The 25,219-nt window shown below is 40.4% G+C and overlaps 1 long non-coding RNA gene across 1 annotated transcript; it reads right to left on the bottom strand.

The window, feature by feature from the left end:
- Positions 1 to 4,301: 4,301 nt before the first annotated feature.
- On the bottom strand, positions 4,302 to 24,798 carry LOC128655860 (uncharacterized). Its single transcript, XR_008401928.1, has 2 exons — positions 24,660 to 24,798; positions 4,302 to 4,509 (listed from the first exon to the last, which is right to left on the bottom strand). It is a non-coding gene; the product is annotated as an uncharacterized LOC128655860 (long non-coding RNA).
- Positions 24,799 to 25,219: the final 421 nt, after the last annotated feature.

The raw sequence follows: 25,219 nt of genomic DNA, 5'->3' as shown, positions 1-25,219 counted from the left end.
ATGCTGCTGAATCTCCTGACTTAAGCTTCTGAATCCCTGACTGATACTGCTGAATCTCCTGACTGATGCTGCTGAATCTCCTGACTTAAGCTTCTGAATCCCTGACTGATACTGCTGAATCCCCTGACTGATGCTGCTGAATCTCCTGACTAAAGCTTCTGAATCCCTGACTGATACTGCTGAATCTCCTGACTGATGCTGCTGTATCTCCTGACTAAATCTTCTGAATCCCTGACTGATACTGCTAAATCTCCTGACTGATGCTGCTGAATCTCCTGACTAAAGCTTCTGAATCCCTGACTGATACTGCTGAATCTCCTGACTGATGCTGCTGAATCTTCTGACTTAAGCTTCTGAATCCCTGACTGATACTGCTGAATCTCCTGACTGATGCTGCTGAATCTCCTGACTTAAGCTTCTGAATCCTTGACTGATACTGCTGAATCTCCTGACTGATGCTGCTGAATCTCTTGACTAAAGCTTCTGAACCCCCCGACTAAAGTTTCTGAATCCCCTGAGTGATACTGCTGAATCTCCTGACTTATGCTGCTGAATCTCCTGACTAAAGCTTCTGAATCCCTGACTGATACTGCTAAATCTCCTGACTGATGCTGCTAAATCTCCTGACTGATGCTGCTGAATCTCCTGACTGCTGCTGCATCTCCTGACTAAAGCTTCTGAATCCCCTGACTTATGCTGCTGAATCTCCTGACTAAAGCTTCTGAATCCCTGACTGATACTGCTAAATCTCCTGACTGATGCTGCTGAATCTCCTGACTAAAGCTTCTGAATCCCTGACTGATACTGCTGAATCTCCTGACTGATGCTGCTGAATCTTCTGACTTAAGCTTCTGAATCCCTGACTGATACTGCTGAATCTCCTGACTGATGCTGCTGAATCTCCTGACTTAAGCTTCTGAATCCCTGACTGATACTGCTGAATCTCCTGACTGATGCTGCTGAATCTCTTGACTAAAGCTTCTGAACCCCCTGACTAAAGTTTCTGAATCCCCTGAGTGATACTGCTGAATCTCCTGACTTATGCTGCTGAATCTCCTGACTAAAGCTTCTGAATCTCCTGACTTATGCTGCTGAATCTCCTGACTTATGCTGCTGAATCTCCTGACTGCTGCTGCATCTCCTGATTAAAGCTTCTGAATCCCCTGACTTATGCTGCTGAATCTCCTGACTTATGCTGCTGAATCTCCTGACTAAAGCTGCTGAATCTCCTGACTAAAGCTTCTGAATCCCCTGACTGATACTGCTGCATCCCCTGACTGATACTGCTGAATCTCCTGACTTACGCTGCTGAATCTCCAGACTAAAGCTTCTGTATCCCCTGACAGATACTGCTGAATCTCCTGACTAAAGCTGCTGAATCTCCTGATTTATGCTGCTGAATCTCCTGATTAAAGCTTCTGAATCCCCTGATTGATACTGCTGTATCCCCTGACAGATAGTGCTGAATCTCCTGACTAAAGCTTCTGAATCTCCTGATTTATGCTGCTGAATCTCCTGACTAAAGCTGCTGAATCCCCTGACTGATACTGCTGCATCCCCTGACAGATACTGCTGAACCTCCTGACTAAAGCTGCTCAATCTCCTGATTTATGCTGCTTAATCTCCTGACTGCTGCTGCTGAATCTCCTGATTAAAGCTTCTGAATCCCCTGATTGATACTGCTGCATCCCCTGCAGGGCCGCCACTAGAAATTTTGGGGCCCCTGACTTAACCATTGATCAGGGCCCCCCCCCTCCTTTGACATGTGCAATTTTTGACCAAGTGACTAAAACATATATGCACTTTATTCTTAAGTGTCTATTTAAACTTGAAAATGTTGTAAAGGTAGTAACATACACTGAAACACACACTCACACATAAGGATTCACATATAGACACTCTAGCAAACACGCAAAGAAACTGAGACACAGACACCCAAACAGACACTCAGCACTTGTTTACATTGACCTGACAAGTAATGAGGTAAACTACAGTTTTGCAAAAAAAGGAGATTTAGAAAACAAAATATGGAGTTCTGATTATCTTTTTGTAAAGGAAGATGCCAACTAAATGATGACAACAGCATGCAGTGGCTGAAAGGAAGGGCCCTGAACTGCCTAAACAATAATTTAAAGGTTAAATGGTAGATTGGTGACTTCCGGAAAGGTCTCATTAGTCTCAAAGTCTGTAGAAAGATGTGAATAATCAGTAGTAAGGTCAAAATGTCCTAAAAAGGAAAAGACAAAGGACACACACACACAAACTCAAACTTGCACATACACCCAAGGAAACACCAACAGAGACAGCCTCAGAAAAAACACAGAGACACCCACAGAAAACACATAAAGACATGCATACACACCCTCACTGAGACATCCACAGAAAACACACAAAGACATACACACACCCTGACAGAGACACCCACAGAAAATACACACCCTCACAGAGACATCTACAGAAAACACAGACATACATACACACACACACACACACACACACACACCCTCACAGAGACATCCACAGAAAACACAGACATACACACCCACCCTCACAGAGGCATCCAGAGAAAATACACAAAGACAAACACACGCCCACCCTCACAGAGACACCCATAGAAAAAGCTCAAAGACATATGCACACACCCTCACAGACATCCACAGATAAATGCACAAAGACATACACACCCACCCTCACAGAGATACCAACAGAAAAAAAATACATACACACTCATAGAGACACAAACCAAAGCACAAAGACTAACACAGACACCCACAGAAACACTCACAGGAGGAAACATTTATGCACCTTGCATCCCCTAAATCAACGGTGTGTGACATGCATGATAAAAAAAATGCTTTTTAAAAAATCATATTTGGAAAAGTGCAAACAAAAATAATTCTGTGAATTCAAAATTGTACATTAATGATCTGGGTAGATGGCTAGATGAAGAAAAGTACTTTTAAAAGGTTGACATATGTTTTTTTTATATTTTCCCCATTTTACCCAACCAAGAGCACCACTTCAAATATAGTGTACAAATGTTCCCATCTGTCAGCTGTACTTGTGGATTTTGAAAATGCTGTACTCTATATGGTCTTGGTGGAACCATAAGCTGTGGTACTCATACCATTAGATCTGGTTAAATGCAGGATTTAAGCTTGTTGGTATGCATTTCAAAATTAAGTCAGCTGTAGAGTAAACTGAACAGTTTTAAGTTAACCTGTCTCATTTCCAACACTGAGCAATCTTAGTCTGTGAGTATAACATGTTATGCAGATGTAAAAATCTTAGATACAATGCCTCCTTGTATCTGGAAAGTCCTTGCATAAAGGGGCAGTAAACTTGAATGTAATATATATCATTTGTGTATTGAGGAGGAAACATTTCTGCATGTTTTTAAATATAGAATTTCTACAGCATTGTCAAATAATCATAAATACACTGCTGCTAAAAAAATGTGTTTTTATGGACCCCTGGCCCCACCATACAACTACTACCACACTGAAGTTACAATCTTAAATTGCACAAAGAAATAAAAAAAATTTGCTAAGTAATTCCTACCTCCTCTGCAAATGAAAGTGATCAGCCGTCTGACCCAGGCACACACTCTACAAACAAAGTGCCAAGTTTGTCTCACACTGTGCATAGTGATTTAGTGCACACTCAGAAATCCTCTCAAATGCTAGTACTTTACTCCTTGTAATAACATTTCCCATGCTCAATTAGCACTCTGCTGTAGTACCCACTGGTGGCTGCAAAAATGTAGTTCTTGCCTCATGGGGCCCCCCTAGCCCATTGGGCCCCTGACAGGAGTCATCCCTGTCACCCCCTGATGGCGGCCCTGATCCCCTGACAGATAGTGCTGAATCTCCTGACTAAAGCTGCTGAATCTCCTGATTTATGCTGCTGAATCTCCTGACTAAAGCTGCTGAATCCCCTGACTGATACTGCTGCATCTTCTGACAGATACTGCTGAACCTCCTGACTAAAGCTGCTGAATCTCCTGATTTATGCTGCTTAATCTCCTGACTGAAGCTGCTGAATCTCCTGACTGAAGCTGCTGAACCTCCTGACTGAAAAACTAGCAAGTTGAAACTTCTGTTCTTTAGGGAGAAGAAATTTGGGGACATCTTTGACTAATGGATGATTGAACTAACAACACCTATAAAATCTGAGTTAAGTGTAAGTCATTCTACTGTCCAGTAATGTCGGTGCCTTATAAAAAAAAAACACATTTATAGGGATCAAGATTTTGTCCCCATAATAATTGTTATGAAAGAAATAAAGACTCTAAAAACACAGTTCTAGATGAATTCAGTAAAATATTTAATCAGACAAATGCTGGACCATCTTTTTGGGATGCAACATGTTGTAGGAAACAGAACACCGCTCTTGCTTGAGGTCCTTCATCTCTTTATTGTAAAGCATCACTATCCACAAATGTTTCTTCTAACTGAAGCTCACGTCGCATATCTTGAGGAAAAATGGGAGGAGGGTAAAACGGCTTGCCTAAAGGATAAATAAATATAGTGATATTATTCTCTCAATCCAAATAAAATTATTAAATACAAATTTTAGAGATCCACAAATACAGCTTATAATGATGTTGCCTGTTTGTTTATTATTTACCTTCTAAATGTATTTGCTTTTTGTTAAAAAATTAACACCTAGATTACGAGTTTTGCGTTAGAGGCTGTGCGGTGCTAACGAGCAGTTTTCTCTCACCGCTCACTTACCTACAGCGCTGGTATTACAAGTTTTACAAACCCATTGTTAAAAGACAAGAAGTGAGCGTAGAGCAAAATTTTGCTCATTACCGCACTCCAATACCAGTGCTGCTTAAGTCAGCGGTGAGCTGGTGTAACGTGCTTGTGCACGATTTCCCCATAGGAATCAACGGGGAGAGCCGGCTGAAAAAAAGTCTAACACCTGCAAAAAAGCAGCGTTTAGCTCCTAAAGCAGCCCCATTGATTCCTATGGGGAAATACTTTTTATGTCTACACCTAACACCCTAAAATGAACCCCGAGTCTAAACATCCCTAATCTTACACTTATTAACCCCTAATATGCCGTCCCGGACATCGCCGACACCTACTATTAACTCCTAATCTGCTGCTCCGGACACCGCCGCCACCTACATTATATGTATGAACCCCTAATCTGCTGACCCCAACATCGCTGACACCTACATTATATTTATTAACACCTAATCTGCCGCCCCCAATGTTGCCGCCACCTACCTACACTTATTAACCCCTAATCTACCGCCCCCAACATCGCTGCCACTATATTAAAGTTATTAGCCCCTAAATCAAAACCTAAACCTAACACCCCTTAACTTAAATATAATTTAAATAAATCTAAATAAATATTCCTATCATTAACTAAATTATTCCTATTTAAATATTTACCTGTAAAATAAACCCTAAAACAGCTACAATATAACTAATCGTTACATTGTAGCTAGCTTAGGGTTTATTTTTACTTTACAGGCAAGTTTGTATTTATTTTAACTAAGTAGAATAGTTATTAAATAGTTTTTAACTATTTAATAACTACCTAGCTAAAATAAATACAAATTTACCTGTAAAATAAAACCTAACCTAAGTTACACTGAATCATAACACTACAATATAATTAAATAAATTAACTAAATTAAATACAATTACCTAAATTAAATTAAATTAACTAAAGTACAAAAACAAACAAACACTAAATTACAGAAAATAATAAACAAATTACAGAAATTTAAACTAATTACACCTAATCTAATAGCCCTATTAAAATAAAAAAGCCCCCCCAAATTAAAAAAAAAAAACCCTAGCCTAAACTAAACTACCAATAGCCCTTAAAAGGGCCTTTTGCGGGGCATTGCCCCAAAGTAATCAGCTCTTTTACCTGTAAAAACAAATACAAACAACCCCCCAACAGTAAAACCCACCACCCACACAACCCAAAAAACCTAAGCTCCCCATTGCCCTGAAAAGGGCATTTGGATGGTCATTGCCCTTAAAAGGGCAGTTAGCTCTTTTTCCGCCCAAACCCTAATCTAAAAAATAAAACCCACCCAAAACACCCTTAAAAAACCTAACACTAACCCCCGAAGATCGACTTACCAGGAGACGTGTTCATCCAAGCCGGGTGAAGTGGTCCTCCAGACGGACAGAAGTCTTCATCCAAGCCGGGCAGAAGTGGTCCTCCAGACGGGCAGAAGTCTTCATCCAGACGGCATCTTCTATCTTCATCCGCATGGAGCGGGTCCATCTTCAAGACATCCGACACGGAGCATCCTCTTCATCCGATGACTAAAACAGAATAAAGGTACCTTTAAGTGACGTCATCCAAGATGGCGTCCCTTAGATTCCGATTGGCTGAATTCTATCAGCCAATCAGAATTAAGGTAAAAAAAATCCTATTGGCTGATCCAATCAGCCAATAGGATTGTCAGGCAAGTCAGAATTTCTAAGAAGATAAAAAATTTACTTTGGTTAGGACCGCAGCTGCTGAGATTTAAATATGTGGTAATGTTGCTGAGGAGTGTGAGGTAAGCAAATAAACTACCTAGAGGGTAGTGTGCTGGCCTCATGTAACTATTCAGCAGTTTAATGAGAAGGTTTAAGAAAAGGAAGCACTCTATTGTTGCCACCTGTGCTATCTTAAACACTAAAACCTGCAGCAGAGCTCTTGTAAATCTGGATGTTAGTAATAAACTGTTTTAGTAAGGTAATCAAAACAATATGCTAAGCTGAATTGCATAAAACAAATTAAGTAGAAAACTAGACAGAGTACAGAGTTAAACTCGACATACGAACTGCAAATAATATGTAAGAACTTTGACAGCATAAGTATTTAGCAAGCTTTATACCTTTGAGAGAAGTGAAACCTTTCAGGCTGAACCGGTGTGGTTTGTAGGCAGAGAGGGTCTTGAGCGTGGACTGCCGCGGTGCAGGCTGTTTGTTGAATTGAGGGTAGCTCTGTGAAGCTGGCGTGTGACGTCACCGCGGAATGATCCGTTGAGAGGCAGCTACTGAGAGCCGAGTCCGGATATCGTTAACAGAGGAGATTCGAGATAGAGTTACTACAAGGTATGTAGTATAGCGGTAGTTTGGCAAAACAAACAGATAGAAAGTGACAGAGAACAAAGTCACAGTATGTCACTTTCAGAGAGAGTTCCGGTGTCCAGTAAAAAGCACAGGGGATATCAGTAGCTCAGTAGGACTTAACCTAATTCAATACCAAGCAAAGTAGTGAGGGTTGATGGGACATTTATATGAATGAGTGGAAAAAGTAATTGAAATTTAAAGGTATAGCATGGAATGTGCAAAGCAAAAAATGAAAATGGCAGGAAACAAGGTAATAACGTGACAGGACCCCCCCTCAAGGAGCAACCCCGGTGCTCAGGGTCTTGGACGGTCCGGGTTCCGAAGATGAAACAGGGCAACCAACCGGGGAGCCGAGATGTTAGAGGCAGGCTCCCAAGAGTCATCATCGGGAGAGAAGTCCTTCCAACGGATCAGATACTGGAGAGAACCCCGGGCACGTCTGGAATCCAAGATCGAATGCACCTCATATTCCATGTTAGGATCCGCAAGTATGGAAGGATCTGGAGTGGGGGGAAAAGAATCCCTGAGTGCCCTCTAGGGTTTCAACAGGGAGACGTGGAAAGTAGGATGAATTCTCATGGTTTCTGGCAGCTTGAGGCGAACAGCATTGGGGTTGATGAGTTGAGAAACAGGATACGGTCCAATGAATAAAGGTGATAGTTTCCTCGAAGGAGTATTGAGTTTGAGATTTCTTGTGGATAACCACACTAGGTCTCCGATAGCGTATTTAGGTGAAGGTAACATCTTCTTATCGTAATAGAACTTTTGAGTTTTCTTCGCCTCGTCTATAGCTGCCTGTATGAGAGCAAAGTTAGAAGAAATGAGATCCGAGAGTTCACTTACATTGAGCGAAGTGCATTGATCATCTGGAAGAATCTGAAACCTGGGGTGGAAACCATAGTTCACAAAAAATGGGGTTTTATTGGTAGTTGAGTGGACGGTATTGTTGAAACAGAATTCTGCATAAGGGAGATGAGAGGACCAAGTGAGAGGCTGTGAGGAACAATAGGTTCTGAGAAATTGCTCGAGCCATTGATTCGTCCTCTCAGTTTGCCCGTTTGTCTGAGGATGGTAAGCGGTGCTCAGTTTCTTGTCGATGGAGAAGATTTTGCAGAATTCAGTCCATAGCCTACTAGAAAATTGGGTACCCCAGTCACTTAGTATGCTGTTAGGAATACCATGATGTTTGAAAACGTGGGAAATGAGCAGATGGATAGTTTCTGAGGCTGTTGGGAGCTTATGGTAGGGAATGAAAAGGGGACATTTTACTGAACAGATCAACAACTACAAGAATAGTAGTCTTGTTATCGGATTTTGGCAGATCTACGATGAAATCTACTGCGATTTCCAACCAAGGCCGAGTAGGAGTCGGTAGAGGTATAAGTAATCCATAGGGGGAATGTTTTGCCTTTTTAGAAGTGGTACATTGTGCACAAGAGGTGATATGAGTGCTGATGTCATGTGTTATACCAGGCCACCAGTAAGTACGTCCAATAAGTTCTTGGGTTTTCTTAAGACCTGGGTGTCCTGCGAGTAGAGAATCATGAGAGGATGAGAGTACCATCTTTCTTAGGCTAGGAGGAATATACAATTTGTCTTGGAAATAGAAAAAAACATCCTGTTTCTTCTGTAATTGAGACAAAGGTTTGGATAAATTGTTGTTTTGTTCCTGTTGGAGATACGACTTGGAGTCAATAGCAAAAGATAGAAAGTTCTGCAAAGGAATAACAGTGTTCTCAGGAGTCTTGGAACGGGTGTAAGTGGGCAATCTAGATAAAGCATCAGCCTTATGGTTTCTATTTGCAAGACGGTACACGATTTGAAAATTGAACCTAGAAAAGAAAAGGCTCCATCTAACCTGTCTAGAGGATAGAATTTTTGTTGTTTTAAGGTACTGAAGGTTTCGATGATCCGTATAAATAACCGTTGGAACGGTGGTGCCCTCAAGTAGGTGTCGCCAGTGCTCAAGTGCCATCTTGATTGCCAGCAATTCTTTATCGCCGATGGGATAATTTTGTTCCGAGGTAGATAAACCGTGGGAGTAGAAAGCGACTGGATGTAACGGTTTATCGATACCTTGGCGCTGTGAAAGAACTGCGCCTACCGCAACATCTGAAGCATCTACCTCCAGAGTGTAAGGTAGGTTGGGGTTTGGAAACCTTAGAATAGGTGCAGTGGTGAATCTCATTTTAAGATGGTTAAAAACCTTCTGGGTTGTTTCATCCCAATGAAAAACAGTAGTAGTTTTCGTGAGATTAGTTAGTGGTTTGGTTATGCTGGAAAAATTCTTTATAAATTTGCGATAGAAGTTCGCAAAGCCAAGAAAACTCTGAACCTCTTTTCTAGACTTGGGAGTAGGCCAATCTACAATCGCCCTGATTTTTGCATCTTCCATACGGATGCCAGTTGAATTTATTTCATACCCTAGGAAAGTAATGTTTTGGGAATTGAAAATGCACTTTTCAGCTTTAGCATATAAGAAGTTACTGCGTAACCTAGAAAGGACCTGTCTAACATGTAGAGTATGTTCAGCCAAATTTCTGGAATAAATCAATATGTCATCCAAATAAATGACAAGAAAAACATCAAGGAAATCCCGAAAAAGGTCATTGATTAGGTGTTGAAAAGTGGCAGGGGCGTTGCACAGGCCAAAAGGCATGACGGTGTATTCATATAGTCCGTACCTAGTACGAAACGCCGTCAGCCACTCATCGCCACTTCTAACACGGATAAGATTATATGCTCCCCTAAGATCTAATTTAGTAAAATAATTTGCCCCTTCCAACCTTTCTATCAATTCCGGAATTAGTGGTAGAGGGTACCTGTTCTTTATTGTGACTTTGTTTAACTGCCTGTAATCCACAATAGGCCGTAAGGAGCCGTCCTTATTCTTAACAAAGAAAATGCCGGCTCCTGCTGGCGAAGTGGATGGGCGTATAAAGCCTTTTCTTAGGTTATCTTCTAGATAATCCTTTAAGTGGGCGAGTTCAGGTTTGGAAAGGGGAAATATGTGCCCATATGGAATTTGTGCTCCCGGTATGAGGTCGATAGGGCAGTCATATTTCCTATGGGGAGGTAAATTTTCGGATTCAGTCTTACTAAAAACGTCAGCAAAATCTTTGTACTCATCAGGTAAGTGTAAATCTGGTTTTGATAAGACTGTGTGCATGATGTTTACTGGAAAACAAGTAGTGGTACAAAACTTTGAATTGAATGAGAGAGAAAGTGTGTTCCATGAAATAGATGGGTTATGTAACATTAACCAATTTAATCCCAGGATAACTGGGGACACAGGAGATGAAATAACATCAAATGTAAGATATTCAGTATGATGTTCTTGGGTAGTAACTAGGAGAGGTATAGTTTGGTACTGAACAGGACCGGATGAAATAGGTCTACCGTCAATACCTCTCAATAAAACAGGAGATTTCTTTTGCATGAGTGGGATTTTATTTACAAGTGTAAATTCCTTATCTACATAACAGGCAGTAGCTCCTGAATCAATAATTGCGGGAACCTGGAGGCGGTGGAGATCCCACTGAAAAGAAAGGGAGAGTTTACAGTAGGGGTTTCTTAAATCAATAGTGTTGCAACAAGTTAAAGGGTTATGGGACTCACCCTTACTAGTTTTCAGAAGAGATGGACATTCCTTTACGGAGTGTTCGTCCGAGGCACAATAAAGGCATAGATTATTCTCTCTTCTCCTGGTCTTTTCCTGAGCAGTCAGGGGCCCCTTAAGGAAGCCAATCTCCATAGGCTCAGCTTGATTTTTACTAGTGGAGGGTGTAGTAGTAGTGTGTCTCTTTGTATAAGCCTCTGGGTAAGATCTTTCATTTTGCCTCTCTCTTAAACGTCTGTCTATAGTAATGCAGAGGTTCATTAAACCCTCTAAGGTTGTGGGAAGCTCAGTTCGGGACAACTCATCCTTAACCGCGTCTGAGAGACCCAGACGAAACTGATTCCTTAAGGATAAGTTGTTCCACTCTGAATCCTTTGCCCACCTCTTGAAGTCTGTAATATAATCTTCTACCAACCTTTTTTTTTGTTTTAGAGCCCTAAGAGCTGTTTCTGCAGTCTGTTGTTTGAATGGGTCTTCGTATAACTGACCCATGGCAGTGAAAAATTTTTCCAAGGAGTTTAGAATAGTCTCATTGGATTAAAAAAAAGTGTTTGCCCAGCTACGTGGTTCCCCCCTAAGAAATGAAATAGTGGTCAAAACTCTAATCCTATCATTAGGATAAGACTGTGGTTTGAGCGTGAAGAGAAGCAGGCAAGCATTTTTAAAGTCCCTGTAGTGTGCCCTATCACCATAAAACTTTTCAGGCAAACTAACTTGAGGTTCTGGTGTATGTAGCTTGGTTTCTAAGTAATCTTTTATGTAAGCTTTTAAGGCAACATTTTCAGCTTTGAGTGTATTGAGACCGTCAGTGAGCAAATCAACTCTGTTGCTGAGAGTCTGTATTAGTGCAGTTATCTCAGCTGGGTCCATGTTAAGGAAGGCTTGGTATTCTGTCAGGCAAGTCAGAATTTCTAAGAAGATAAAAATTTTACTTTGGTTAGGACCGCAGCTGCTGAGATTTAAATATGTGGTAATGTTGCTGAGGAGTGTGAGGTAAGCAAATAAACTACCTAGAGGGTAGTGTGCTGGCCTCATGTAACTATTCAGCAGTTTAATGAGAAGGTTTAAGAAAAGGAAGCACTCTATTGTTGCCACCTGTGCTATCTTAAACACTAAAACCTGCAGCAGAGCTCTTGTAAATCTGGATGTTAGTAATAAACTGTTTTAGTAAGGTAATCAAAACAATATGCTAAGCTGAATTGCATAAAACAAATTAAGTAGAAAACTAGACAGAGGTACAGAGTTAAACTCGACATACGAACTGCAAATAATATGTAAGAACTTTGACAGCATAAGTATTTAGCAAGCTTTATACCTTTGAGAGAAGTGAAACCTTTCAGGCTGAACCGGTGTGGTTTGTAGGCAGAGAGGGTCTTGAGCGTGGAGTCCCGCGGTGCAGGCTGTTTGTTGAATTGAGGGTAGCTCCGTGAAGCTGGCGTGTGACGTCACCGCGGAATGATCCGTTGAGAGGCAGCTACTGAGAGCCAAGTCCGGATAGCGTTAACAGAGGAGATTCGAGATAGAGTTACTACAAGGTATGTAGTATAGCGGTAGTTTGGCAAAACAAACAGATAGAAAGTGACAGAGAACAAAGTCACAGTATGTCACTTTCAGAGAGAGTTCCGGTGTCCAGTAAAAAGCACAGGGGATCAGTAGCTCAGTAGGACTTAACCTAATTCAATACCAAGCAAAGTAGTGAGGGTTGATGGGACATTTATATGAATGAGTGGAAAAAGTAATTGAAATTTAAAGGTATAGCATGGAATGTGCAAAGCAAAAAATGAAAATGGCAGGAAACAAGGTAATAACGTGACAAGGATTGAGCTTGCATTCTATTGGCCGTCTGGATGAAGACTTCTGCCCGTCTAGAGGACCAGTTCTGCACGGCTTGGATGAAGAATTCTGCCCGTCTGGAGGACCACTTCGCCTGGCTTGGATGAAGACGTCTCCCGGTAAGTCGATCTTCAGGGGTTAGTGTTAGGTTTTTTTAAGGGTGTATTGGTTGGTTTTTATTTTTTAGATTAGGGTTTAGGCGGCAAAAGAGCTAACTGCCCTTTTAAGGGCAATGCCCATCCAAATGCCCTTTTCAGGGCAATGGGGAGCTTAAGTTTTTTTAGCTAGTATTTTATTTGTGGGGTTGGTTGTGTGGGTGGTGCGTTTTACTGTTGGAGGGGGTTGTTTGTATTTTTTTTTACAGGTAAAAGAGCTGATTACTTTGGGGCAATGCCAGCAAAAGGCCCTTTTAAGGGCTATTGGTAGTTTAGGCTAGGGGTTTTTTTTATTTTGGGGGGTCTTTTTTATTTTAATAGGGCTATTAGATTAGGTGTAATTAGTTTCAATTTCTGTAATTTGTTTATTTTCTGTAATTTAGTGTTTTTTTGTTTGTACTTTAGCTAATTTAATTTAATTTAGGTAATTGTATTTAATTTAGTTCATTTATTTAATTATAGTGTAGTGTTAGGTGTTAGTGTAACTTAGGTTAAGTTTTATTTTACAGGTAAATTTGTATTTATTTTAGCTCAGTAGTTAGTAAATAGTTAATAACTATTTAGTAACTATTCTACCTTGTTAAAATAAATACAAACTTGCCTGTAAAATAAAAATAAATCCTAAGCTAGATACAATGTAACTATTAGTTATATTGTAGCTAGCTTAGGGTTTATTTTACAGGTATTTAGTTTTAAATAGGAATAATTTAGTTAATGATAGGAATATTTTTTTAGATTTATTTAAATTATATTTAAATTAGGGTTAGACTTAGGTTTAGGGGTTAATAACTTTAATATAGTGGCAGGAACGTTGGAGGTGGCATATTAGGGGTTAATAAATGTAGGTAGGTGGCATCGATGTTTGGGACGGCAGATTAGGGGTTAATAATTAAGTAATGCTTGCGAGGCGGGAGTGCGGCAGTTTAGGGGTTAATATGTTTATTATAGTGGCAGCAACGTTGGGGGTGGCAGATTAGGGGTTTATAAGTGTAGGTAGGTGGCGGGGACATTGGGGGCAGCAGATTAGGGGTTAATAAATATAATGTAGGTGCCGGTGATGTTGGGGTCAGCAGATTAGGGGTTCATACATATAATGTAGGTGGCGGCGGTGTCCGGAGTGGCAGATTAGGGGTTACAATTTTTATTTTAGTATTTGCGATGTGGGAGGTCCTCGGCTTAGGGGTTAATAGGTAGTTTATGGGTGTTAGTGTACTTTTTAGCACTTTAGATATGAGTTTTATGTTATGGCGTTGTACCATAAAACTCTTAACTACTGACTTTTAAGGGCGTTAGGACTCTTGATGGGGTAGGGTGTACCGCTCACTTTTTGGCCTCCCAGGACAGACTCGTAATAGCAGTGCTATGGAAGTCCCATAGAAAAAAGACTTTACAAAGTTTACGTAAGTCATTTTGCGGTAAGACCAAAGAAGTGTGCGGTGCCCCCAAACCTTCAAGACTCGTAGTACCAGCAGGCGTAAAAAAGCAGCGTTAGGACCTGTTAACACTGCTTTTTTACCCTAACGCACAACTCGTAATCTAGCCGTAAATTATTAGGTAATAATTATGTAATCTACGTAACGGTCCAAAGGGGTTGCAATTCCAATAGTCAAAAGAAATGCTTTTTTATTCTTAATATACTTTTGTCATTCATAAATATGAGGAAGGATTTTATGATTACAACAGGCAACATTAATTTTAACCCCTTTTGCTGCCAGACAGGGTTATAACACATTACACAGCAATACATGAAAAGATTTTGGGAAGCAAGAGGTTAAGCATCCTTATTCTGCTCACACACACATTTCATAAAGAGCTTTGTGTTTATAAAAAATAAATCATTTTAATATATAAATTTATGACAATCCACTTTGTCTTTCTATAGCGACATGAAGCCCTTTGGTCCCTGCTGAAAGGATCTCCTTCTTAAAGGGCCATGGATGTGCCAATATGATAGGCTGAAGATGAACGCCCCTCCAAAAAATTGTCAGAGCCCTCTTAAAGGGCAATAATGTACCAATGTAATAGGATTAAGATGAACCAGCCCCCCAAAAAAGTAAATTATATATTAAATATGTGAATTAGTTAATAATAAATAAAAAAAAAAATATATATATATATATATATATATATATATGTAAACATGTGTGAGTGTGCATACAGGCAGGTGCTGTACTGTGAGTGTATATAGACAAAAGTGCTGTACTGTGAGTATGTATACAGACAGGTTCTGTACTGTGAGTGTGTATACAGACAGGTGCTGTACTGTGAGTGTGTATATAGACAGGTGCTGTACTGTGAGTATGTATACAGACAGGTTCTGTACTGTGAGTGTGTATACGGACAGGTGCTGTATTGTGAGTATGTATACAGACAGGTTCTGTACTGTGAGTGTGTATATAGACAGGTGCTGTACTGTGAGTATGTATACAGTTAAGTTCTGTACTGTGAGTGTGTATACAGACAGGTGCTGTACTGTGAGTATGTATACAGTTAGGTTCTGTACTGTGAGTGTGTATACAGGCAGGTGCTGTACTTTGAGTGTGTATACAGACAGGTTCTGTACTGTGAGTGTGTATATGGACAGGTGTTGTACTGTGAGTGTGTATACAGACAGGTGTTGTACTGTGAGTGTGTATACAGACAGGTTCTGTACTGTGAGTGTGTATATGGACAGGTGCTGTACTGTGAGTATGTATATAGGCAGGTGCTGTACTGTGAGTGTCTATACAGACAGGTGCTGTACTGTGAGTGTGTATACAGACAGGTGTTGTACTGCAAGTGTGTATACAGACAGGTGCTGTACTGTGAGTATATATATATAGACAGGCGCTGTACTGTGAGTATGTATACAGACAGGTGCTGTACTGTGAGTATTTATACAGACAGGCGCTGTACTGTGAGTGTGTATACAGACAGGCGCTGTACTGTGAGTGTGTATACAGACAGGTGCTATACTGTGAGTGTGTATACAGACAGGTGCTATACTGTGAGTGTGTATACAGACAGGTGGTATACTGTGAGTGTGTATACAGACAGGTGCTATACTGTGAGTGTGTATACAGACAGGTTCTGTACTGTGAGTATGTATACAGACAGGTGCTGTACTGTGAGTGTGTATACGGACAGGTGCTGTACTGTGAGTATGTATACAGACAGGTTCTGTACTGTGAGTGTGTATATAGACAGGTGCTGTACTGTGAGTATGTATACAGTTAGGTTCTGTACTTTGAGTGTGTATACAGACAGGTTCTGTACTGTGAGTGTGTATACAGACAGGTGCTGTACTGTGAGTATGTATACAGTTAGGTTCTGTACTGTGAGTGTGTATACAGACAGGAGCTGTACTGTGAGTGTGTATACAGACAGGCGCTGTACTGTGAGTGTGTATACAGACAGGTTCTGTACTGTGAGTGTGTATATGGACAGGTGCTGTACAGTGAGTATGTATATAGGCAGGTGCTGTACTGTGAGTGTCTATACAGACATGTGCTGTACTGTGAGTGTGTATACAGACAGGTGTTGTACTGCAAGTGTGTATACAGACAGGTGCTGTACTATGATTATGTATATAGACCGGCGCTGTACTGTGAGTATGTATACAGACAGGTGCTGTTCTGTGAGTGTGTATACAGACAGGCGCTGTACTGTGAGTGTGTATACAGACAGGTGCTGTACTGTGAGTGTGTATACAGACAGGTGCTATACTGTGAGTGTGTATACAGACAGGTGCTGTACTGTGAGTATGTATACAGACAGGTTCTATACTGTGAGTATGTATACAGACAGGTTCTGTACTGTGAGTATGTATACAGACAGGTGCTGTACTGTGAGTGTGTATACAGACAGGTGCTGTAATGTGAGTGTGTATACAGACAGGTGCTGTACTGTGAGTGTGTATACAGACAGGTGCTGTACTGTGAGTGTGTATACAGACAGGTGTTGTACTGTGAGTGTGTATATAGACAGGTGCTGTACTGTGAGTGTGTATACAGACAGGTGCTGTACTGTGAGTGTCTATACAGACAGGTGTTGTACTGTGAGTGTCTATACAGACAGTTGCTGTACTGTGAGTGTGTATACAGACAGGTGTTGTACTGTGAGTGTCTATACAGACAGGTGCTGTACTGCGAGTGTCTATACAGACAGGTGCTGTACTGCGAGTGTCTATACAGACAGGTGCTGTACTGTGAGTGTGTATACAGACAGGTGCTGTACTGTGAGTGTGTATACAGACAGGTGCTGTACTGCGAGTGTCTATACAGACAGGTGCTGTACTGCGAGTGTCTATACAGACAGGTGCTGTACTGTGAGTGTGTATATAGACAGGAGCTGTACTGTGAGTGTGTATACAGACAGGAGCTGTACTGTGAGGGTGTATACAGACAGGTGCTGTACTGTGAGTGTGTATATAGACAGGAGCTGTACTGTGAGGGTGTATACAGACAGGTGCTGTACTGTGAGTGTGTATATAGACAGGAGCTGTACTGTGAGTGTGTATATAGACAGGTGCTGTACTGTGAGTGTGTATACAGACAGGTGCTGTACTGTGAGTGTCTATACAGACAGGTGTTGTACTGTGAGTGTCTATACAGACAGTTGCTGTACTGTGAGTGTCTATACAGACAGGTGCTGTACTGCGAGTGTCTATACAGACAGGTGCTGTACTGCGAGTGTCTATACAGACAGGTGCTGTACTGTGAGTGTGTATACAGACAGGTGCTGTACTGTGAGTGTGTATACAGACAGGTGCTGTACTGCGAGTGTCTATACAGACAGGTGCTGTACTGCGAGTGTCTATAAAGACAGGTGCTGTACTGCGAGTGTCTATACAGACAGGTGCTGTACTGTGAGTGTGTATACAGACAGGTGCTGTACTGCGAGTGTCTATACAGACAGGTGCTGTACTGCGAGTGTCTATACAGACAGGTGCTGTACTGCGAGTGTCTATACAGACAGGTGCTGTACTGTGAGTGTGTATATAGACAGGAGCTGTACTGTGAGGGTGTATACAGACAGGTGCTGTACTGTGAGTGTGTATACAGACAGGTGCTGTAATGTGAGTGTGTATACAGACAGGTGTTGTACTGTAAGTGTCTATACATACAGGTTCTGTACTGTGAGTATGTATACAGACAGGTGTTGTACTGTAAGTGCCTATACAAACAGGTTCTGTACTGTGAGTATGTATACGGAGTCTAGACAGGTGCTGTACTGTGAGTTTGTATACAGACAGGTGCTGTACTGTGAGTGTGTATACAGACAGGTGCTGTACTGTGAGTGTGTATAAAGACAGGCGCTGTACTGTGAGTGTGTATACAGACAGGCGCTGTACTGTGAGTGTGTATACAGACAGGTGCTGTACTGTGAGTGTGTATACAGACAGGTGCTGTAGTGTGAGTGTGTATACAGACAGGTGCTGTACTGTGAGTATGTATACAGACAGGCGCTGTACTGTGAGTGTGTATACAGACAGGTGCTATACTGTGAGTACAGGCGCTGTACTGTGAGTGTGTATACAGACAGGTGCTATACTGTGAGTGTGTATACAGACAGGTTCTGTACTGTGAATGTGTATACAGACCAGTGCTGTACTGTGAGTATGTATATAGAGAGGTGCTGTACTGTGAGTATGTATATAGAGAGGTGCTGTACTGTGAGTATGTATACAGACAGGTGCTGTACTGTAAGTGTGTATACATACAGGTTCTGTATTGTGAGGGTGTATACAGACAGGTGTTGTATTATTAAGTTGTATACACACGGCTGCTGTACTGTAGAGGTGTATACACACGTGTTATTCTTTGAGTGTGTATATAGAGAGGTGCTGTACTGTGAGTGTGTATATAGACAGGTTCTGTTCTGTGAGTGTGTATACAGACAGGTGCTGTACTGTGAGTGTGTATACAGACAGGTGCTGTACTGTAAGTGTGTATACAGAAAGATGTATTATTAAGTTGTATACACAAAGGTGCTGTACTGTAGAGGTGTATACACACATGTGTTGTATATGGAGAGGTGTTCTACTATTAGTTTGTATTTGGAAACTGGGGTATAGTGTATGTCTTTATAAATAGGTTATTGTGATGGTCTGTAAAAGTACAACTGTTTTACATTTAGTGGGTATATTGTAAACTGTACTACTGTGAGTGTGTTACTGTGCAAGTGTACATAAGGTATATAGTAAGCTGTACTACTGTGAGTGTGTTACTGTGCAGGTGCTTGCTGTGAATGTGTTTCTGTGCAAGTGTACATAAGGTATATAGCAAGCTGTACTAATGTGAGTGTGTTACTGTGCAGGTGTTTTACTGTGAGTGTGTTACTGTGCAAGTGTACATAAGGTATATAGTAAGCTGTACTACTGTGAGTGTGTTACTGTGCAGGTGTTTTACTGTGAGTGTGTTACTGTGCAAGTGTACATAAGGTATATAGTAAGCTGTACTACTGTGAGTGTGTTACTGTGCAGGTGTTTTACTGTGAGTGTGTTACTGTGCAAGTGTACATAAGGTATATAGTAAGCTGTACTACTGTGAGTGTGTTACTGTGCAGGTGTTTTACTGTGAGTGTGTTACTGTGCAAGTGTACATAAGGTATATAGTAATCTGTACTACTGTGAGTGTGTTACTGTGTAGGTGTTTTACTGTGAGTGTGTTACTGTGCAAGTGTACATAAGTTATATAGTAAGCTGTACTGCTGTGAGTGTGTTACTGTGCAGGTGTTTTACTGTGAGTGTGTTACTGTGCAAGTGTACATAAGGTGGTATATAGTAATCTGTACTACTGTGAGTGTGTTACTGTGCAAGTGTACATAAGGTATATAGCAAGCTGTACTACTGTGAGTGTGTTACTGTGCAGGTGTTTTACTGTGAGTGTGTTACTGTGCAAGTGTACATAAGGTATATAGTAATCTGTACTACTGTGAGTGTGTTACTGTGCAAGTGTACATACGGTATATAGTAAGTTGTACTAATGTGAGTGTGTTACTGTGCAAGTGTACATAAGGTATATAGTAAGCTGTACTACTGTGAGTGTGTTACTGTGCAGGTGTTTATTGTGAGTGTGTTACTGTGCAAGTGTACATAAGGTATATAGTAAGCTGTACTACTGTGAGTGTGTTACTGTGCAGATGTTTTACTGTGAGTGTGTTACTGTGCAAGTGTACATAAGGTATATAGTAATCTGTACTACTGTGAGTGTGTTACTGTGCAAGTGTACATACGGTATATAGTAAGTTGTACTAATGTGAGTGTGTTACTGTGCAAGTGTACATAAGGTATATAGTAAGCTGTACTACTGTGAGTGTGTTACTGTGAAAGTGTACATAAGGTATATAGTAAGCTGTACTAATTTGAGTGTGTTACTGTGCAAGTGCACATAAGATATATAGTAAGCTGTACTACTGTAAGTGTGTTACTGTGCAAGTGTACATAATGTATATAGTAAGCTGTACTACTGTGAGTGTGTTACTGTTCAGTTGTTTTACTGTGAGTGTGTTATTGTGCAAGTGTACATAAGGTATATAGTAAGGTGTACTACTGTGGGTGTGTTACTGTGCAGGTGTTTTACTGTGAGTGTGTTACTGTGCAAGTGTACATAAGGTATATAGTAATCTATACTACTGTGAGTGTGTTACTGTGCAAGTGTACATACAGTATATAGTAAGTTGTACTAATGTGAGTGTGTTATTGTGCAAGTGTACATAAGGTATATAGTAAGCTGTACTACTGTGAGTGTATTACTGTGCAGGTGTTTTACTGTGAGTGTGTTACTGTGCAAGTGTACATAAGGTATATAGTAAGCTGTACTACGGTAAGTGTGTTACTGTGCAAGTGTACATAAGGTATATAGTAAACTGTACTACTGTTAGTTTGTTACTGTGCAAGTGTACATAAGGTATATAGTAAGCTGTACTACTGTGAGTGTGTTACTGTGGAAGTGTACATAAGGTATATAGTAAGCTGTACTAATGTGAGTGTGTTACTGTGCAAGTGTACATAAGGTACATAGTAAGCTGTACTACTGTGAGTGTGCTACCATGCAAGTGTATATAAGGTATATAGTAAGCTGAACTAATGTGAGTGTGTTACTGTGCAAGTGTACATAAGGTATATAGTAAGCTGTACTAATGTGAGTGTGTTTTTGTGCAAGTGTACATAAGGGATATAGTAAGCTGTACTACTGTGAGTGTATTACTGTGCAGGTGTTTTACTGTGAGTGTGTTACTGTGCAAGTGTACATAAGGTATATAGTAAGCTGTACTACTGTAAGTGTGTTACTGTGCAAGTGTACATAAGGTATATAGTAAGCTGTACTACTGTTAATTTGTTACTGTGCAAGTGTACATAAGGTATATAGTAAGCTGTACTTCTGTGAGTGTGTTACTGTGCAAGTGTACATAAGGTATATAGTAATCTGTACTACTGTGAGTGTGTTACTGTGCAAGTGTACATAAGGTATATAGTAAGCTGTACTAATGTGAGTGTGTTACTGTGCAAGTGTACATAAGGTACATAGTAAGCTGTACTACTGTGAGTGTGCTACCGTGCAAGTGTACATAAGGTATATAGTAAGCTGTACTAATGTGAGTGTGTTACTGTGCAAGTGTACATAAGGTACATAGTAAGCTGTACTACTGTGAGTGTGCTACCGTGCAAGTGTACATAAGGAATATAGTAAGATGTACTAATGTGAGTGTGTTACTGTGCAAGTGTACATAAGGTATATAGTAAGCTGTACTACTGTGAGTGTGTTACTGTGCAAGTGTACATAAGGTATATAGTAAGCTGTACTACTGTGTGTTACTGTGCAAGTGTACATAAAGTATATAGTACGCTGTACTAATGTGAGTGTGTTACTGTGCACATAAGATATATAGTAAGCTGTACTACTGTGTGTTACTGTGCAAGTGTACATAATGTATATAGTAAGCTGTGTTACTGTGCAAGTGTACATAATGTATATAGTAAGCTGTACTACTGTGAGTGTGTTACTGTGCAAGTGTACATAAGGTATATAGTAAGCTGTACTACTGTGTGATATTGTGAAGGTGTTTTACTGTGAGTGTATTACTGTGCAAGTGTACATAAGGTGTACTACTGTGAGTGTGTTACTGTGCATTTGTTTTACTGTGAGTGTGTTACTGTGCAAGTGCACATAAGGTATATAGTAAGCTGTACTACTGTGAGTGTGTTACTGTGCAAGTGTACATAAGGCATATAGTAAGCTGTACTACTGCAAGTGTGTTACTGTGCAAGTGTTTTACTGTGAGTGTGTTAATGTACATGTGTACATAAGGTATATAGTAAGCTGTACTACTGTGAGTGTGTTACTGTGCAGGTGTTTTACTGAGTGTGCTACTGTGCAAGTGTACATACGGTATATAGTAAGCTGTACTACTGTGAATGTGTTACTGTGCAGGTGTTTTACTGAGTGTGCTACAGTGCAAGTGTACATAAGGTATATAGTAAGCTGTACTACTGTGAGTGTGTTACTGTGAAGGTGCTTACTGTGAGTGTGTTTCTGTGCAAGTGTACATAAAGGTATATAATAAGCTGTACTACTGTGAGTGTGTGACTGTGCAAGTGCACACAAGGTATATAGTAAGCTGTACTACTATGAGTGTGTTACTGTGCAGGTGTTTTACTGTGAGTGTGTTACTGTGCAAGTGTTCATAAGGTATATAGTAAGCTGTACTACTGTGAGTGTGTTACTCTGCAGGTGTTTTACTGTGAGTGTGTTTCTGTACAAGTGTACATAAGGTATTTAGTAAGCTGTACTACTGTGAATGTGTTACTGTGCAGGTGTTTTACTGAGTGTGCTACTGTGCAAGTGTACATAAGGTATATAGTAAGCTGTACTACTGTGAGTGTGTTACTGTGCAGGTGCTTGCTGTGAATGTGTTTCTGTGCAAGTGTACATAAGGTATATAGTAAGCTTTACTACTGTAAGTGTGTTACTGTGCAAGTGCACATAAGGTATATAGTAAGCTGTACTACTGTGAGTGTATTACTGTGCAGGTGTTTTACTATGAGAGTGTTACTGTGGAAGTGCACATAAGGTATATAGTAAGCTGTACTACTGTGAGTGTGTTACTGTGAAGGTGTTTTACTGTGAGTGTGTTACTTTGCAAGTGTACATAAGGTATATAGTAAGCTATACTACTGTGAGTGTGTTACTGTGCAAGTGTTTTACTGTGAGTATGTTTCTGTGCAAGTGCACATAAGGTATATTGTAAGCTGTACTACTGTGAGTGTGTTACTGTGCAGGTGTTTTACTGTGAGTGTGTTTCTGTGCAAGTGTACATAAGGTATATAGTAAGCTATACTACTGTGAGTGTGTTACTGTGCAGGTGTTTTACTGAGTGTGCTACTGTGCAAGTGTACATAAGGTATATAGTAAACTATACTACTGTGAGTGTGTTGCTGTGCATGTGTTTTACTAAGTGTGCTACTGTGCAAGTGTACATAAGGTATATAGTAAGCTGTACTACTGTTAGTGTGTTACTGTGCAAGTGCACATAAGGTATATAGTAAGCTGTACTACTGTGAGTGTGTTACTGTGCAGGTGTTTTAATGAGTGTGCTACTGTGCAAGTGTACATAAGGTATATAGTAAGCTGTACTACTGTGAGTATGTTACTGTGCAGGTGTTTTACTGAGTGTGCTACTGTGCAAGTGTACATAATGTATATAGGAAGCTGTACTACTGTGAGTGTGTTACTGTGTAGGTGTTTTACTGAGTGTGCTACTGTGCAAGTGTACATAAGGTATATAGTAATCTGTACTACTGTGAGTGTGTTACTGTGCAGGTGTTTTACTGTGAGTGTGTTTCTGTGCAAGTGTACATAAGGTATATAGTAAACTGTACTACTGTGAGTGTGTTACTGTGCAAGTGTACATAAGGTATATAGTAAGCAGTACTACTGTGAGTGTGTTACTGTGCAGGTGTTTTACTGAGTGTGCTACTGTGCAAGTGTACATAAGGTATATAGTAAGCTGTACTACTGTGAGTGTGTTACTGTGCAGGTGTTTTACTGTGAGTGTGTTTCTGTGCAAGTGTACATAAGGTATATAGTAAGCTGTACTACTGTGAGTGTGTTACTGTGCAAGTGTACATAAGGTATATAGTAAGCTGTACTACTGTGAGTGTGTTACTGTGCAAGTGTACATAAGGTATATAGTAAGCAGTACTACTGTGAGTGTGTTACTGTGCAGGTGTTTTACTGAGTGTGCTACTGTGCAAGTGTACATAAGGTATATAGTAAGCTGTACTACTGCGAGTGTGTTACTGTGCAAGTGTACATAAGGTATATAATAAGCTGTACTACTGTGAGTGTGTTACTGTGCAGGTGTTTTACTGTGAGTATGTTTCTGTGCAAGTGTACATAAGGTATATAGTAAGCTGTACTATTTTGAGTGTGTTACTGTGCAGGTGTTTTACTGTGAGTATGTTTCTGTGCAAGTGAACATAAGGTATATAGTAAGCTGTACTACTGTGAGTGTGTTACTGTGCAAGTGTACATAAGGTATATAGTAAGCTGTACTACTGTGAGTGTGTTACTGTGCAGGTGTTTTACTGTGAGTATGTTTCTGTGCAAGTGTACATAAGGTATATAGTAAGCTGTACTACTGTGAGTGTGTTTCTGTGCAAGTGTACATAAGGTATATAGTAAGCTGTACTACTGTGAGTGTGTTTCTGTGCAAGTGTACATAAGGTATATAGTAAGCTGTACTACTGTGAGTGTGTTTCTGTGCAAGTGTACATAAGGTATATAGTAAGCTGTACTACTGTGAGTGTGTTACTGTGCAGGTGTTTTACTGAGTGTGCTACTGTGCATGTGTACATAAGGTATTAGGGTGCTGAATGTGTATTCCCCCTGGTGAGATGTTTGACAGATCTTATGCTTGTGTTGGAAGATGATTTGAGTTGGTGTCAGCCTCTTCTAAAACACTTACCACCTTGGCTGGGCACAAGCAAATACTGGATCAGGACAAGAAAGAGGAAAAACAATCTCATGGCTGCTAAAGATGCAGGTGGCTGAGAGTCAAGTACAGAACCTGGTATGTCTGGAGCTTGGCTTTGCTAAGGCTGGATATTTATGCACTACAGTATGATGCTTAAGCATGTGACATAACGCATTGGTGACTCTGTAACACCCATGTAGAACAAAGAGATACAAACTTAGCAATGTGATTACAAACAACAGCTGCTGAAGAGTATTTTGAGTTTGGAATATGATGCAATATCCCTATCACTGTCCAGTGGTTATGGTTCTATAATACCTGTTTATTAAAATGCTAATAGAAATAATTGTGCTAGAAAAATCAAACAACTTACAGAATCAACAATAACACAATCATTTTCTAATAGAATCTAACATTAGTCTTGATGACCCATATCTCTGCAGCCCCATCAATTTTATGCTTAGGTAAGATCAAAGTCTTTTGTTTGAACCAATGACACCACAGTCAGTTGCATACTTATTTCAGACCAATTACTATCAGGCCCCCATATG

Source organism: Bombina bombina, chromosome 4 (genome assembly GCF_027579735.1).
Source record: "Bombina bombina isolate aBomBom1 chromosome 4, aBomBom1.pri, whole genome shotgun sequence".
Classification (NCBI taxonomy): domain Eukaryota; kingdom Metazoa; phylum Chordata; class Amphibia; order Anura; family Bombinatoridae; genus Bombina; species Bombina bombina.
Note: the sequence above shows the minus strand (reverse complement) of the source record. Positions and strands in the feature narration are given on the sequence as shown.